We start from the raw sequence: 15220 nt of genomic DNA, 5'->3' as shown, positions 1-15220 counted from the left end.
TCTTGCTTTCAAGGCATCTATAGCCAGGAGGGCGGGGACAATTGGAAATGGGTCGTCTGCATATTTGAAAAGCCCAGCCACAGAGTTCACGTATCCAATTTTGACAGCAATAGTAAGGTGTTACATTAAAAAGTGATCCATGTGGATTAGGGTTTTTTTTTTTTTTTCTTTTTTGCAAGGCTTCGAATCTTACACAAGAGTAGCTTGTAAGATTACAAGAAAGATACAGAAAGCAGAGACAGTGACGCGAGCCCCTATGAAACACACGAGGCATTCAGGAACTATAAAAGGATTATGAAAAATATTATATTCCAAAAACAGCAGGCAAACAACAGCTGCCTTAAGTTTCCCATACAAGCCAACTGAAAATCCTCACCCGCCATGATTTCCAGAGACAAATCTCTCTGCAGTTTATCCGATCCACTGTTTAAATTTCCATACCCAGCCCTCTATCTGCAGTAATAATAACCCAAATTCCATTTAGTGTTCATTTGAGCAGTCAGGATAAAGTCGTTTCTTATTATCTCCCCACTGTGTAAAAAACAGCTTGAAGGTAGGAAGTCAGCAAGCATTTTCACCAAAAAGTAATTATTGTAAGTGACATTTTTACTGCTGGCATGCCATAAGGCGAACTGTGCATTCAGAAGGACAAGTTGCTGAAACAAAATGACAGGGTACTCTGTGACATTCTGACAAGAACCCAAACATTATTTAACTGGTGGCCGGTCTGATGCACTACTTTTCATTATGTCCATAGTTTAGGCTTTGAGCCCCTGCCAAGCCAGGAAATTCCAAGTGACTACAAAGACAGACAAGTATGGAAAGATGGGAGAGTGGAGGGAGAAGATGGGGGGGGGCGAGTGGTTGGCCAAACGGAGCCGGGGTGCAGCGTGGTTGTGGTCCGGCACGTGGAAATGTGAGCAAGAGGGAATCAAGGAGAAGATACAAGGGGGGTGTAGGGGAGAGGCAGAGAGTGGAAGACGGAGCCACGGGGGGACAGCAGCCTCGGCAGCTGCGGCCGCACAGTGGGGCGAGGACGTGCAGAAGGTTCTGGAGTGCCCGGTGCCGGCACCCTGGGTCCAGCGGGAGCTCTGGTGGCCTGGAAGGACCCTGCCCGGCTGCAGGCCCTCCCGGCTGATGGTGCCGACAGCTTCCAAGGCCACAACAGCGTGACCACTGGTCTGCAACATTTCTCAGTGGAGTTCGGATGTGGGTTGTGTGACGGAGCCACTGCACCCGAGCCGAAGCGTGGGGACTCCTCACTTTCCTCCGAGAGACGCACCACCCCTCTGAACAGCAAGGCTCATTTGCCCTCCTGTGTTTAGCCAGAAATCGACCAGGCCTGCACCACACCTCTTAGGCTGTCCCCAACGCCACGCCCTGTCCCAGCGGCAGGGGGCGGTGTAGACGGGCTCCTCAGCCCCGAACCCTGCCTCTGGGGCTGACAGCAGATGCTCATGGCCCCTCAGGACTACCGCCGACTTCTCCAGGCCAGCAGAAAACGTGGAGTTGTTTGTTTTTGAGTATGAGCAGCCTTTTGATGGATTAGCACGGGCTTGAAACCAAATACATGGATACTCGAATAGATGTCAGAGCTTTCCACACGCGTCCTACCAGGTCCCTGGACGTTTTCTACCGAGAAAGAACCGGAAGTAATCTAACCACACACTAACCACATCCATGCTACAAAACAGCCTTCTTTCTGAGGGTCGAGGCCTGCGTCTGATACCCTAGGGGAGTAAGTAAAGGGCCCTCCCCAGACCCCATTCCCGAGGGTCTCCCCCACCCACAGGAAGGTCCATTCCCAAACAGGTGGTGGCATCGAGCATCAGCACAAGACGTCCCCTCCTTGGGCTGGCAACACGCTTCGGCTCCAAGCCAGCCTTGCCTTATATCGCTGAAACTCCCAGCAACCCTGCCAAATCATTTGTTTTTTTCCAATGGCAGAAAGGAGTAACCGGAGGAAGGTTTGGGGCAGGAACCCCTGGGGAGGACCCTCTGCTGTCCTCCCTGGGAGGACCCAGGAAAGGAAAGTGTCTCCGCCGGTCCTGGTTTCTTCTGTAATAGGGAACATCCGTGTTTTCTCTCCCACAAACCCGGATCCTACTGGGTCGCGCTGGCCAGGATAGAAGCGAGGGTGGGAAAAGACAGTAGCCCCAGCACGCAGCGGGTACTGAGCTGGGTGTGTGAACAGAACGTTTCTAATGCCCGCCTAAGGAACTCTTACAGTGACATTAAAGCCCAAATCCTTTACTTGTTAACTGAGAAAACTAAAACAACTAAAATAAAAAATAAAAGCAAGGCTATTTAACTTGAGCCATGTAGAGCTTACCTCCCCAAACTTGACTTCTAGGCCACTTGAAGAGAGGGCCTGGGCTTTCCATTCAATGAGGGGGCCCTGTAAGTGCCAGGCAGGGTGCTAGGGGACGGGGGCACGGTCGTGAGCCAGGAAGACTTCATTAAGCAAGTCACGGTCACAAAGACCCTGAGACGAGGGTGGGATGGGGACGCTTGGGGGCACCGTGACCCCGAAACTGAGGCTGGGTGGGTGTGGAGGAGAGGCCGCGGTATGCCAAGGCCCGGGTGGAGAGGAGATGGGGGCCGGGTCACACACTAAGAAGGTGGGACCCTAGGGAAGGGCGTGAAGCAGGGAAGGGAGTGTCCCAGCCGGAAGTGCCATCTGGGACGATGGCTCTGAGGCTTGGGCCAGGGTGGGGACTGAGGGAATGGAAAGAAAAAAATTCTGCGAGACACTTAGGAAACAGAAACTGTGTGTGTGTGTGCACGTGTGCATCTGTGCGCACACACTCGACTGTGTGTCTGGGAGGGTGCGTAAGAGGGAGAGAAGGACCGAGAGGGGCTGCCAGGGTTTGGCTCAGATGACCAGGGTTACAGGCTTGCTGTTCACCGAGAGGAGCAGTCCTGGGGAGATGAGGCTGAGTTCAAGGTTGGGTGCATTTCACTGGAGGTGGCCCTGAGTTCTTGGGTCTGGTGGTGGCGGTCCACCTGCGGTGGGAGGAGATGGGAGGCAGACGGTCGCTGCACACGCAGGTGCGGGAGATGCTAGCCTCTGTGACCGCTGCCTCGCGGTCACCCAGAGACCCGCGGATGTTCGGCTCCTCCCGTCCGACACCGTCCTGTGCCTGCCTCATTCTCCAGACTGTTTTTCACTCTCTTTTCTCCCCACACTGGGGAAGCACACGGGGGAGAGACGTTCTCAGCAACCCTGGGCTGACCCAGCTGCGGCAGAGCCAGGGTGGGCTCGGCGGAAAATTCGGGGCACCTGTCTGCCCTCTCCCAGGGATCCTCGTATTTGTGGTGCACGTTGTACAAGCTCTTGAGGAAACACGCACATCAAAAGCAGAGTTTGGGAATTCAGCGTTCATTTAATTCAGTTCAAAATTAAAAACCCTTCTTAAATCACGATTCGCCTTTTGCAGTGAACCCGGTCTGGCGAAAGTTTGCACTGGGCGACACGGTTGGCCCTGCTTCGGAGCTCGGTGATCTCCCGGCTTCCAGCTTTTCTGCAGATCTATACTGATTTAGAAATAATGCTTTCAAATTACCTTCAATAACCTTATTACCGAACCAGCTGTGTGTATGAACACTTATCAATGCGTCCCTGTGCATTAAGAGAAAATGTATGTCATACAAACAGTCTAAATATATATTACTGAGATGGGAAAAAACAAACCCTCAAGTTAAATTGCTTTGCTGTAATCAAAGATTAATCACTCTGAGCGCGTGTGAGTGTGTGTGCCCGCGTCCTCGCTTTTTCTCCGGGGTTCCGTTTCTGGCTTCGGGCAAACCTGTCCATCCTTCACCGATATTCATATTCTCCGGCAGACCGGTCACACCGCTGTTCCGAGGGTGGAATTAGTTTCCCCGGATTTCTGAGAGTTGGAGGTGGTTTTGGATATTGGTTTATTTCTGCGCCTTCTAGGCCTGCAGCTCAGAAACCCTCCTGTCCCCAGGCACATGGTGGACAGCAGGCTTCGAAGCGTCCATATGTGCAGAGGCGCTAAGCGCCTGCCCCGAGAGCAGCCTGTCCCTGCTCAGTAACACTGCCAGGCAGCCTGGCATGTGGGTAATGATGTTTGGGCTGTGACGGAATGTTCCTCAGAGGATCCAGGGCCGATGGCAGGCGCCAAATGTGACAGTGTGGTGGGCCGGGACCCGGCTTTCCAACAGCACGCAGGTGGGTGAATGGGTCTGGCCCCACACAGGCACCGGGCCATGCCGAGCAGAACCAGTAACGTCTCGTCGTACATGATGGTATTAGAAAAGCTATTAAGGTACGTTATTTTACACATCCTCCTAATCTCTCCATACTGCTTTACTTAATTTGTGATGAAATTGTTGAGAAAGGGTACTTAATGTAGGACAGTCAGTAAAAGTAATTTATCATCTTCCCGCTTCGGTGCTCACGTTATCAGCGAACTCATTTTCTGCATGCATCATGCAATCAGCCTATTATTTGCATATTAATCAGGCAGTGGACCATGAAAGAACTGTATCCCAGCCAAACGCCGCACTATCTCAGGAGAAACACTCCGTAATTATCATACATCAGTGTTATGATGTGGTAATTGATTATAACATCTTTCTGCTGCCCCTGGGGAGCCCCTCTGCTCACCCAGCTCCAGGCACTCTGGACAGATTGTTCTTTTCCTCCCCAAAACCGAGTCACCGCTGCTGTTTTCGCCGACTGGTATTTCCGTGGAGTATCGATTCTCTCTTCCAATTTTGGGAGGTATTTAAACCACGTGGAACGCAACTGACCGTAACTCATGGACGAGCAGGTCTACCCACGAGGAAGGCACGTCCCTCTGGACTCCGTGTTCTCTCTCTCTCTCTGTCTCTTTCTCCTCCCTCAGCTTTTGGCTTTGGAGGTGTTGCTGAAGCTTCCAAGGGAAGTTTCCTTATCAGACAAAATGCCCCAACTTCAGTCCCTCCTTGTTGCAAAGTTGGTACAAAGGCAGTTTGGCTGCTTTATTTAAGTGCCAAATGACAGACTAATTTTGTTCCTCTCATAAAGGACAAACCCAACATCTGCCAATTCAGACTCAGACTATATTTGGGAATCCGGTTCCAAAGGGAAGAGCAAAACACAAAATCAAGATGAAGCTGGTGATGGAGCCTCCTGGTTCGCTCTGTATCGGAGCCCCCCCTCCTTACTTCTCGTGCAGACCCTGAGCGTGGCCCAGGGGCCAGTCGTAAGGGGCTGGGGCTCGGTCCCTGGCTGGCTCAGGGCTCCCAGCAGGGAGAGGGCCAGACAGCTGAAGGGCAGGGCTATCCTTCAGGAAGGGAAAGGGCCCTGCACCACTGTGTGTATTTTCTGTGCATGTAGACGGGAAGGGTTTCAGAGCAGCACCGACCTGTATCCCCGGCTGGATGGATTATATACGTTCCATTGCAAACTGCATAAAGTCGGGTCCGGCTCTGCCACCGATTTGTCGCTGGCTTCTCTCCTCTTCTCCTGCCCAACTCCTGGCTGAAATACAAGGGACGCATCCCGGGGTAATGGAGGGATCTGCTTTTCCTACTGTTTCTTTAGTCTTGGATCTGCTTTTCTATATTTATTCAAATTTATAATTTGGATCCAGTTTTGTTTCTGGTTTTGAAATGTGGCCTTGGCTTCTCTCTGAGCATGTCGTTCCAGGCACCAACCCTTTACCCATGGCGGGGGGGTGGGGGGGGTGGGGGACAGAGCCCTCGGGGCTGAGTGACAGCTCGCCTGGCCCAGCTCCATGGCAGTAGGGCCGCTGGCCTCAGGACCACGGTCGCTTTTTCCATCTTCTTGACTGAGGGCAGATCACCGCTCATCTCTGAGCCTTGGTTTTCTCCATCCGTAAGATGGGGGAAATCACTTCCCCTTACTGATGGAGGATTAAAGGTATCAGCTCTGTGCAGGGCACATAAAAGATACAAATACGCGAGTTTTCTCCTCTCAGGCCTGAAAATCACCTGAGGATAGATACGCATGTCAGCTCCTTCGTCTTTCCCTGGAACCAAACCACTGAAAGCCCAAGTCCTCACTTGCTCCTACGACCTACTTTTGCTTCTTGCACCGAATGCCCAACGTACTGTAAATTCTGATTTCCGAAGAAAGCCTAAAGGGGAGAGAAGGGAGACGTGTCCAGAGGCCTGTGACGAGGCTCCGCAAGGGCTTTCTCTCAAAAGGCGATTTAGGCGGTGCATGGAGGTCCAGGCAGAGTAACCAAGGGAACCTGAGTGGGATGGCACGGCTCACCCGTGCCGACGGTCGGTCACCCCTATATCCCGGCAGGGTGGCCGGGTTCCACGCCGCTCGGCCCCAGATGGCAGGGGTGATAGAACCTGCAGCCTTTACTCTGGAAGCTCAGGATTTGGGGTCAACTTTACAGGATGGTAGATGGGCAGGCAGCTTCCAAAGACCGATGGCATTTCCGAGAAGCCGGGAGTCTGGAGAGCTGCACGCAGCTTCCCCTGCAGCGGACCCTGGCTGCCGGCTTCCACCCAGTGATGTTTGCGCCTGACGAGCTCCACCCCAGGAGCGAGCGGCTGGACTGCTTTCCTGTTTGAAAGCGGGAGGCCTGACGTTCTGTGTGTGCACATGTATCATTCACGTATACGCGGGGCAACATGTAACGCAAGTGTAGCAGCAGAAGTAAATGTTCCAACGGCGGCCCCTGTTCTTTTTATTTCCTTTTAAACAGAGTTTGAATCTTTTTTAAGTTTATGTATTTTGAGAGAGAGAGAGAGAGAGAGAGAGAGAGAGAGAGAGAGAGCATGAGTGGGGGAGGGGCAGAGAGAGAGAGAGAGAGAGAGAGAGAGAGAGAGAGAGAGAGAGAATATCCCAAGCAGGCTCCACACTGTCGGCGCAGAGCCCAAATGCGGGGCTTGAACTCGCGAACCGTGAGATCGTGGTCCGAGCCAGTATCAAAAGTCGGTCGCTGAACCGAATGAGCCACCCAGGTGCCCCCAGCGGGCCCGGTTCTGAAAGGCTTTTGTACACAAAGTCATTTAAAGCTCCCAACAGCCTGGGAGACAGGTCCCGTATTTGCCCCATTTTACAGAAGAAGAATCTGAGACAGAGAAGTCGGGGCGCTTGCCCAAGGCCGCACCGTTGCTCGGCGGCAGAGGCCGGACAAGCCCTCGGCAGTCGGCTGAGCCCGCTGCGCACACGGCCGCTGACACGCACTCAAGGCTGATCACTGCAGGGCAGTTGCTTAGGTTTTGCTGTTGAAATCAATGGAAATATTTCTCACCAGTGACTGGTTAAATAAGATACCGTATATCCAGATATGGGACTTCCCTATACCTGTAAAAAGAGAAGATTCTTTGCATACTGGGCTAACAAGTACCTGCTAACATATTGCTGCTTGAGGAAAGCAAGACACGGCACCTGGATGCCTGCAGGCTTCCTTCTGTGCAGAACAGTATCTAGTTACAGGGACCGTCTGCAGGAAACGGGATAGGACGGTCTCCGGGGAGGGCGGCTGGAAGACGGGGGTTTTGGGAGGGTGGGCAACTCATTATTTTTCTCAATTAAATGTTTACTTATTTTTTTTTGAAACATTTTGTTTTTAAATGATTTTTAACGTTCATCTATCTTTGAGAGACAGAGAGAGAGCACGAGCACGGGAGGAGCAGAGAGAGAGGGAGACACGGAATCCCAAGCAGGCTCCAGGCTCTGAGCTGTCAGCACAGAACCCAACACGGGGCTCGAACCCACGAACCACGAGATCATGACCTGAGCCAAAGTCCGACGCTCAACCGACTGAGCCATCCAGGTGCCCCAATGTTTACTTATTTCTCAGACAGAGTGTGTGTGAGCACAGGAGAAACAGCGAGAGTGACGTGGGGCCTGAACTCAAGAACCATGAGAGCACGACCAGAGCCGAAGTCAGACGCTTCACCAGCGGAGATCAACTCATTTTTAAAAAAGGGGTGTATGGGGCGCCTGGGTGGCGCAGTCGGTTAAGCGTCCGACTTCAGCCAGGTCACGATCTCGCGGTCCGTGAGTTCGAGCCCCGCGTCGGGCTCTGGGCTGATGGCTCAGAGCCTGGAACCTGTTTCCGATTCTGTGTCTCCCTCTCTCTCTGTCCCTCCCCCGCTCATGCTCTGTCTCTCTCTGTCCCAAAAATAAATAAACGTTGAAAAAAAAATTTAAAAAAAAAAAAAAAAAAAAAAAAAAAAAAAAGGGGTGTAAACTCTTTGAAAGCTTGCATTTTATAATCATGGTGTACACTTCATTTATTCAAGAAAACCCCACAAGTCATAATTTTTTAACAAAGTCAAATCTCTTACCCTGAGTTGCTCTCTCTCTGTCTCTTTTTTGGAGAGGTAATGGTGGCAAATCCCACTCTAGGAACAGAGACTTTGGGGGCTGATTTACAAAGAAGCAGTCTTTCCCAGGAACGGTGAGGCTGACGTCTGCTGCCTGAGAGCGAACCCCATGCGGGGCCTGCAGGTACAGTGTGCTCCGGGTGAAGGCAGGCGGGGCCAGGCCTCCACTCTCCCCCTGCCCTCCTACGTTAACATTGCAGTGGGGGCTGCTTCCGGGTCACATGGCCAGACCCCCGTGGTGAATTCCCACAAAGCGGCGAGTGCACACGCACTAGGGGGAGCTGACAATAAGTCCCATTTCAAGGGGGCTCAAGAGAGGGCCCCCTCCTGTCCTGTGGCGTGGCCGAGGCCCCTCCTGCGTTTGCTGTGCCTGGCCTGCATCTCATCATTCTTGAAGGGTTAGCTCTAGAATGCCCAAACCCCTTGTCACCTGAGCTCAGCTGAGATAAGGCTGACAATTTTTGAAAGACATTAATTAGAAGGCAATTCACAGAGCACAGTTTCCTAGACCGTCTGGGCTGGCACAGGGGATATCTTGCTCTTGGCAGAGCAAGTTACTCCACTGCACCCCAAGGTGAGGAAGGAACTTTCTAGGCCCTGGTGGGACATTCCCTAAGCCCCGCCTCAGCTGAGGGCCCCAGGCCTGGTGGCTCTGGGGCATGTGCTCCTCGGGCTCACAGCCTCCTCAGCCTACCCTGTTTGAACAAGGCCCTTCCCCATATGGGGCCAAATGACCTTTGGGCTTTGGGCCATCATCGTCCACCTCCTCTCCCTCTCTGCCTCTGAGCCCCCTAAGCCTATCCTGTAGCCCTGGACAATTTCTCTTGAACTGTTCCCCCCTCCCCCGCCTGCGCATATTCAGCCACTGCTAATGCCATCTCAGTGCCCTGCATACTGGAGGCTATGCCGCTGGCCGAGTGTCAACCCCTCACCTGCCCCTCCCACGGTCCAGCGGCGGGAAGTTCTTTCCTGCTTATTTCCTGGCTCCCTGTGGTCCAGCGGCTCAGCTCTGAGGTCAGGAGTTTCTTCCCTCCATCCTCTGATCTCTTTGGACGGGGTGGGTGAGAACTCAGGAGGGCTGTGCCACCGATCACGGGCCTCAGCCCCCCTCCTCTCAAGAAAGAGCCACTGGGGGCGGGTAGGGGTGAGGAGAAGCACTTTGGTAGGAGAGGCAGCAGGTACACATCGCAGGCCCAACACCACCGGGGAAGGGGCGGGGCAGGTCGCCAAGGTCCCCCTGAAAGAGCACGGAGACTCCCTTCTGTCCCACCGTCCACACTTTTCTCCTCCTCCTCCTCCTCCTCCTCCTCGTTCTTCTTCTTCTTTTTTTAAGTTTATTTATTTTGAGAGACAGAGAGAGTGAGTAGGTGAGGGGCAGAGAGAGAGGGGGAGAGAGAGAGAGAATCCCAAGCAGGCCCTGCACTGTCAGCAAAAGGAGCCGGATGCGGAGCTCGAACTCACGAACCGTGAGATCATGACCTGAGACAAAGCCAAGAGTTGGATGTTTAACTGACTGAGCCCCCCAGGCACCTGCACACTTTTCTTCTTACCACACAAGCCTCAAGGCAGCACAGCCAACGGTAGACTACACACAGGAAAGACCAAACGCTCCCAGGATCTACTCTCCTACTGTCGTTTTAAAAGGAAAACAAACCAAAAAAAAGCCCTCTGCGTCAGGGGCTTCTCACCCTTTTCAAAGGTTCTGCACATGTCATGTGCTTCCCTGTCTATGAACTTTGTACCTGCAATGTTCTCCTCCCTGACCCCTTAGCCCTTTACGGCCCAGTCCCTCCGTGGAGCTCCCTCAGCGTCGCGGGGCCTGCACCCACACATACCGACAATAGGAAGGCAGGCTGTGTCTGAATCCAGAAACCCGTCTTTTCTGACCTTAGAACAGTTATTCCTTTATCACGGCGTTCTTGATATAACAAAGCATCCAAACGCAGGTTGCAACCAAGAAAGAAAGGCACGCATGGCACACTGAGTTCTCCTGGCCACACTGCGTCGATGAGTGGGTGCACAAGGCCGAGCCCCGAGCCAAATGATCAGCAGCGGCCCACCCTCTGCTCAGGGAAGGGCACTCTCTAGTTCATAGGTGGCTTTCCAGAATCCTCTTTTGTTTTCGATCTGTTCTCTGTGGCCAGGTATAAATCAGTTATATACAAATCTTTTCAGGGGTTAGAAAAATTCTTCTTAGAGGGAACCGACAGTTACGATCACTGATTTATTTCGATGGAAGAGAAAGAAAAAAAAAATCAAATCAAATCTAGTCTAAGGCACTAAACTGAGACACTAAAACTGACAAGTTTTAGATACTGCCATGGAATTTTCTGGCGGTCCCTATTAACAAGCTAGCCAAATGCCTGCCCGAGAATCCCACTGCTGAGTTCAAAGCGCTAAAACCCCGGACAGATTTTCCTGGTCATCTCATGGGCACCAAGCAAGAGTCATTCTGCGTATTACACAGGAATGTTGGCCCGTCCCTAACCGGGGGCTGTGGCCACGGGTCTCTCCTGGGTGTGTGAGGCCACCCACGTTCAAGACACTGTGGCAGCTGTCTCCTCGGGAGGCAGCTGCTGCTCTGCTGACTGACAACAGTCAGCCATGGGATTCTCCACGGGTGTAGAGGACCCGGAACCCACAGCTCCTGACTCACATGCTGGGAAAAAACTGGATGTTGCAGAATTAATCCGAGGAGACTGGGGCATGCTTTGGCTTATGCGGTTTGCAATAATCCATCTGAAGGGTGGTGTGGAAGCTTATTAACTGCGGTAACAAAATGCTTTCGTGTTCAAAAGTTACGCTCTGTAATGTAATGACTAACATCGCATCCAGGAAAATCTGTTCCTTTCCCTTTTTTTTCCCTCCCCCTTTTAGATCGTCTCTTGTCTCCTTCCTTCCCTTGGGGCAAAGAGATTAATCACACCAAGGAACTGTGAATATAAAATGAGCTGTAGGGAACGAAACTGGAAAAAAAAAAAAAAACAACACAAAAAACCCCAGCGGTTTACCAGATCGTATCTGCCTACCGATCTATGTACCTACCTACCTACCTACACACGTGCCCTCACACAACCCCCTTCCGTGCATCTTGAGGTTTTCTTCCTTTTAAAAGAAAGCCTGCTACCTGATCAGCAAGGACTGGAGGCCACACTCAGGGGAAACAACCCTTACAGGGCCCCTCCCTTCATCCGTAAGTGCTTTCTTTTGCTTCCCCAGAGCATGGCGATCGCTAAGCAGCGAGGTCAGCTGATGCCTGGTACCTGGGACGGAAGACCGACAACAGGAAGAAGCAGAGAACCAATCCCCAAAGGACTATCGCCCAATAAGTTTGCCGTATTAGGTCAAACACGACCCCGTGCAGAACCACCGGCTCGCCTCCCCCAAGGCACTGGGAACTCTGAAAGAAGCCAACTCAAAAATGTTTGTAGGGAACTAGACTGCCTGGAAACCTCAACGACTACCTGATCGGAAGTTCTGGCCTTTAAAAACCTATCTATCTATCTATCTATCTACCTATCTATCTATTAAAAGTTAACTCAAGTGATCAACACGGGACCCTCTGCTCGCTCTATCTATCTATCTATCTATCTATCTATCTATCTATCTATCTATCTATCTATCTATTAAAAGTTAACTCATGTGATCAACACGGGACCCTCTGCTCTCCTAACTCTTCGTCAAGGCCTCAACAGCTTCAAGAAAAAGCGCAGACCGCCAGCAGAAAATGGCATTGACCCTCCTGACTGCCCGAGGCCATCACCCCAATGCTCAGATCATCAAAGGAACATTCAGGAACGGTTCCGTTCAAGAAGAGGAAGGGGCGATGTAATTAAAAGTTCGGTCTCTCTCTCTCTCTCTCTCTCTCTCCTCGTAAAGCTTATCAGCAAGCTTGACGTGCAGATCATTAAGGAAAACGGAGACCCCGAGGGGCAGCAGCGCCTGGCACAGAGAGGCAGTCAGGGAGCCTTTAGTGAGGCAAGCAGACTCCTGTGTCAGCAGCTTGCTGTTCAGATGAGTGAGGCCACTTCACTCCCGGGCATCTTATCGCCATGGTAACTGAGCACAGAGTCCTGCGCTGGGCCCACGCATTCTCTGCCGGGCAACTGTAGTCTCTCACTGCTGGGCCGTGGACAGAAGGCCGGGCTTCCAAAGCCTTCCACACCCGGGAGGCTACTCTGGCCACTAGGCCGGCCCAGGGCCCGGGCTGCTCAGACGCGGAGTGTTTCTCCCCAGCATCCAGGAACCAACCAACCTAGGCTTGGAATTACCTTCCCACAGCCATCTGTTTCTACCACGCTGAGCTACCTCTGGCACGGGCCTCATGGAGTCACTGCCAAGGACAGCACCTTTCTGGGCCTGGGGGCCTTGGGGAAGGATTCCGTGGTAGCCGCGGTGAGAACAGAGAACTCGAATCCTGGGGAAATCCTGGAACCGGAGGCTTTGCTAACGTGCCTCTGGGGCAGCACGGCTTCACTGGAGGCTTCCTCACAGACGCTCATCTTCTACTCTGTCGAGGAAGATTCTGGCGTCCCCTCTGGGCATCCATCCCAATGATACAGCGATACTCATCATTACAAAATAATTCTCTCTTTCAAATCTAAATCCCACAAAGTGAAAAGCTCTGCTACTGTGACTTTTAGAAATACTCCTGAAAAGAGACCACTGGTAGTAAAGAAGTTTCACGCGAGAAAAACTACCACCCACAATCCTGCCGCAGTGATCATCTTTCTTTGAACGTCGACGAGCGCTTTTTCTCGTCTTTGCGATCCAGAGAAACGTTTTTGCTTAGCGACTGTCATATTAAAAAATTTGTACTTTCCTACAATGTAGGAAATATTTTTCCGTCTTTTCCCCCACAATCCTCACAATGAGTGTTTCTACTGACAACTTCCCTATGGCTGACTGCCCATGGGTGCGATGGTCAAGCGGTCTATAATCCGTCGTCTCCCGTTTTGCCGGGATGACACAGGGAGAGGCCCGCCTGCCACCTCTTCACAGAAACTGCTGGAAAGTTCTTTGGTGCTCATTTTGATCCAGAGGCTCCCTGCCTCCGCCAATCTGCAGACTCTCCAAGAGTCTTACACATCGCTTTATTTTATAAAGTAATTTGACATCTTATTACAGATACCACTTACGTCCCTCTGAGGGGCCCAGCGTGGTTTCCCTATGTCGGAAATGTGACAACGGACCTTCCAGCACAAGAGCAAATACCTGCCATACAATAAAGAGCGAGAGGCCATTCTTCAAGGATGTGTTCGCACATGGAGAAGATTTTGGCACCGATCATGACTGACTAGGAGCTGCGGGAGAGCTCCTGTTTTCTCCAGGAACAAGTGATTTAAAAAAAAATTTTTTTTTAATGTTTTTGAGAGAGAGAGAGAGAGAGAGAGAGAGAGAGAGAGAGAGAGAGAATGAACACGGGAAGAAGAGAGAGAGGGAGACACAGAATCTGAAGCAGGCTCCAGGCTCTGAGCTGTCAGCACAGAGCCAGACACGGGGCTTGAACTCATGAACCCTGAGATCACGACCTGAGCCGAAGGCAGAGGCTTAACCGACTAAGCCACCCAGGAGCCCCAGGAACAAGTGATTTTGATCTAAAATACGTTCGTCACGATCTGCCAAGTGTAGTCCTAACTCTGTTGGGCAGCAAATACTCTTGGAGAGTTTAAGGGGAGGCCAACTTTCCGCTGGGGCAAGAGGCGAGGTGAATTTTCCATGCAAATGTCTGTGAAGCTCTGGCACAAACAAGTCTGTGCATTATTTGCCCTGATGTATCTGGGACGCGAGCCGGTGCTCCGTTAAGTTCTCTGGGACTCGCTACTTCAGTTGACCTACCCAGACATGAGGGGGGGGAAGGAAGTACATGTGGTCCCTCTTCAGGTGGACAAACCACTCCATTCAGAGGTCCGGCCAAGAAGACCAACGATTTGGGTAAAACACCGACTTCCACCCCCCGTTGTTGTCAAAATCAAAGGGAAGCACCCAAAATGCAAACTCAACCAGGCCCTTTGCGGCCGACGCCCCGCTCGGGGTGCATCTGTGTGCGGTTCGGTGTCTCTCGGGCCGCTGCCCAGCTGTTCCGTGTGCTACGCGCGTTTTCCCTCATAAAACTTGCAGCAGGCTGGCGGGCTTCGTGCCCCTCCCTTAGCTCTGAGTTTTCAATGAATCGATGGGATATGGAGGCTAATCCGTGTGTTTAGAAAAATAAAAGCGAACAGAGGAGCAGCTCAAGACGCTGGCTGTTCCCAGAAGCCGGGCAAGCAAGGCTCCGAGCTCACGGAAGCACAGGGTGGACGTGTGACGACGGCCAGGAGCACGGTGCCGCCGCAAGGGGTCCGCAGAGCAGAAACACCGGCTCAAAGGCCCCGGGGCTCCACATGCCAACCGGAAGGCGTCAGGTGTCTCGGCCGGCCGGCACTGCAGGCCTTCCTCCCTCCACCCACCTCTAGGCTGGATTCCCCCCTCAGCCCTTACTGGCTTCCTTCGTCCCCATCCTTCTTGCTTGAAGGTGGCCCCAAGGTCTTCTGGATGGACTCAACTTCTGCCTGCCCATGACCCTGCCGGGAGAGGTCCAGTTCCCTCCTGTTAGAATGGAGGCGCCCGCGAGTGCAGAATCTATCTCTGACTTGGACCTCAGCCCCCGGTCCTGAGCACCTAGAAGCCACAGGCCGATGAAAGAATTTGGTGGCGAGCAGGAAAATGCCGGAGGAAACCCTCACGCAGCTGCTAACTCTCCCTGTGTCCATTAGAAACCAGGACCACGAGGAATCCAGTGTGCCAGCCGCATATGGTGTTTTCGGCTCACCGAATCCAGAACCAGGGATCCTCGGAGACCCCCCACTACAGACCAGAGGACAGGGAAACGTAGAGGGAGGGAAGTATTCCA

The 15220-nt window shown here is 52.4% G+C and overlaps 1 protein-coding gene across 9 annotated transcripts in view; it reads right to left on the bottom strand.

Annotated features, from left to right (window-relative positions):
- Positions 1 to 15220, bottom strand: part of CUX1 (cut like homeobox 1) — a 369562-nt gene that overhangs the window by 49029 nt on the left and 305313 nt on the right. The window lies entirely within an intron of this gene.

Source organism: Puma concolor, chromosome E3 (genome assembly GCF_028749965.1).
Source record: "Puma concolor isolate L17-30 chromosome E3, mPumCon1.1.hap2, whole genome shotgun sequence".
In the NCBI taxonomy this organism is placed as follows: domain Eukaryota; kingdom Metazoa; phylum Chordata; class Mammalia; order Carnivora; family Felidae; genus Puma; species Puma concolor.
The sequence above is the reverse complement of the archived record's forward strand: the minus strand, read 5'-3'. Positions and strand labels throughout refer to the sequence as shown.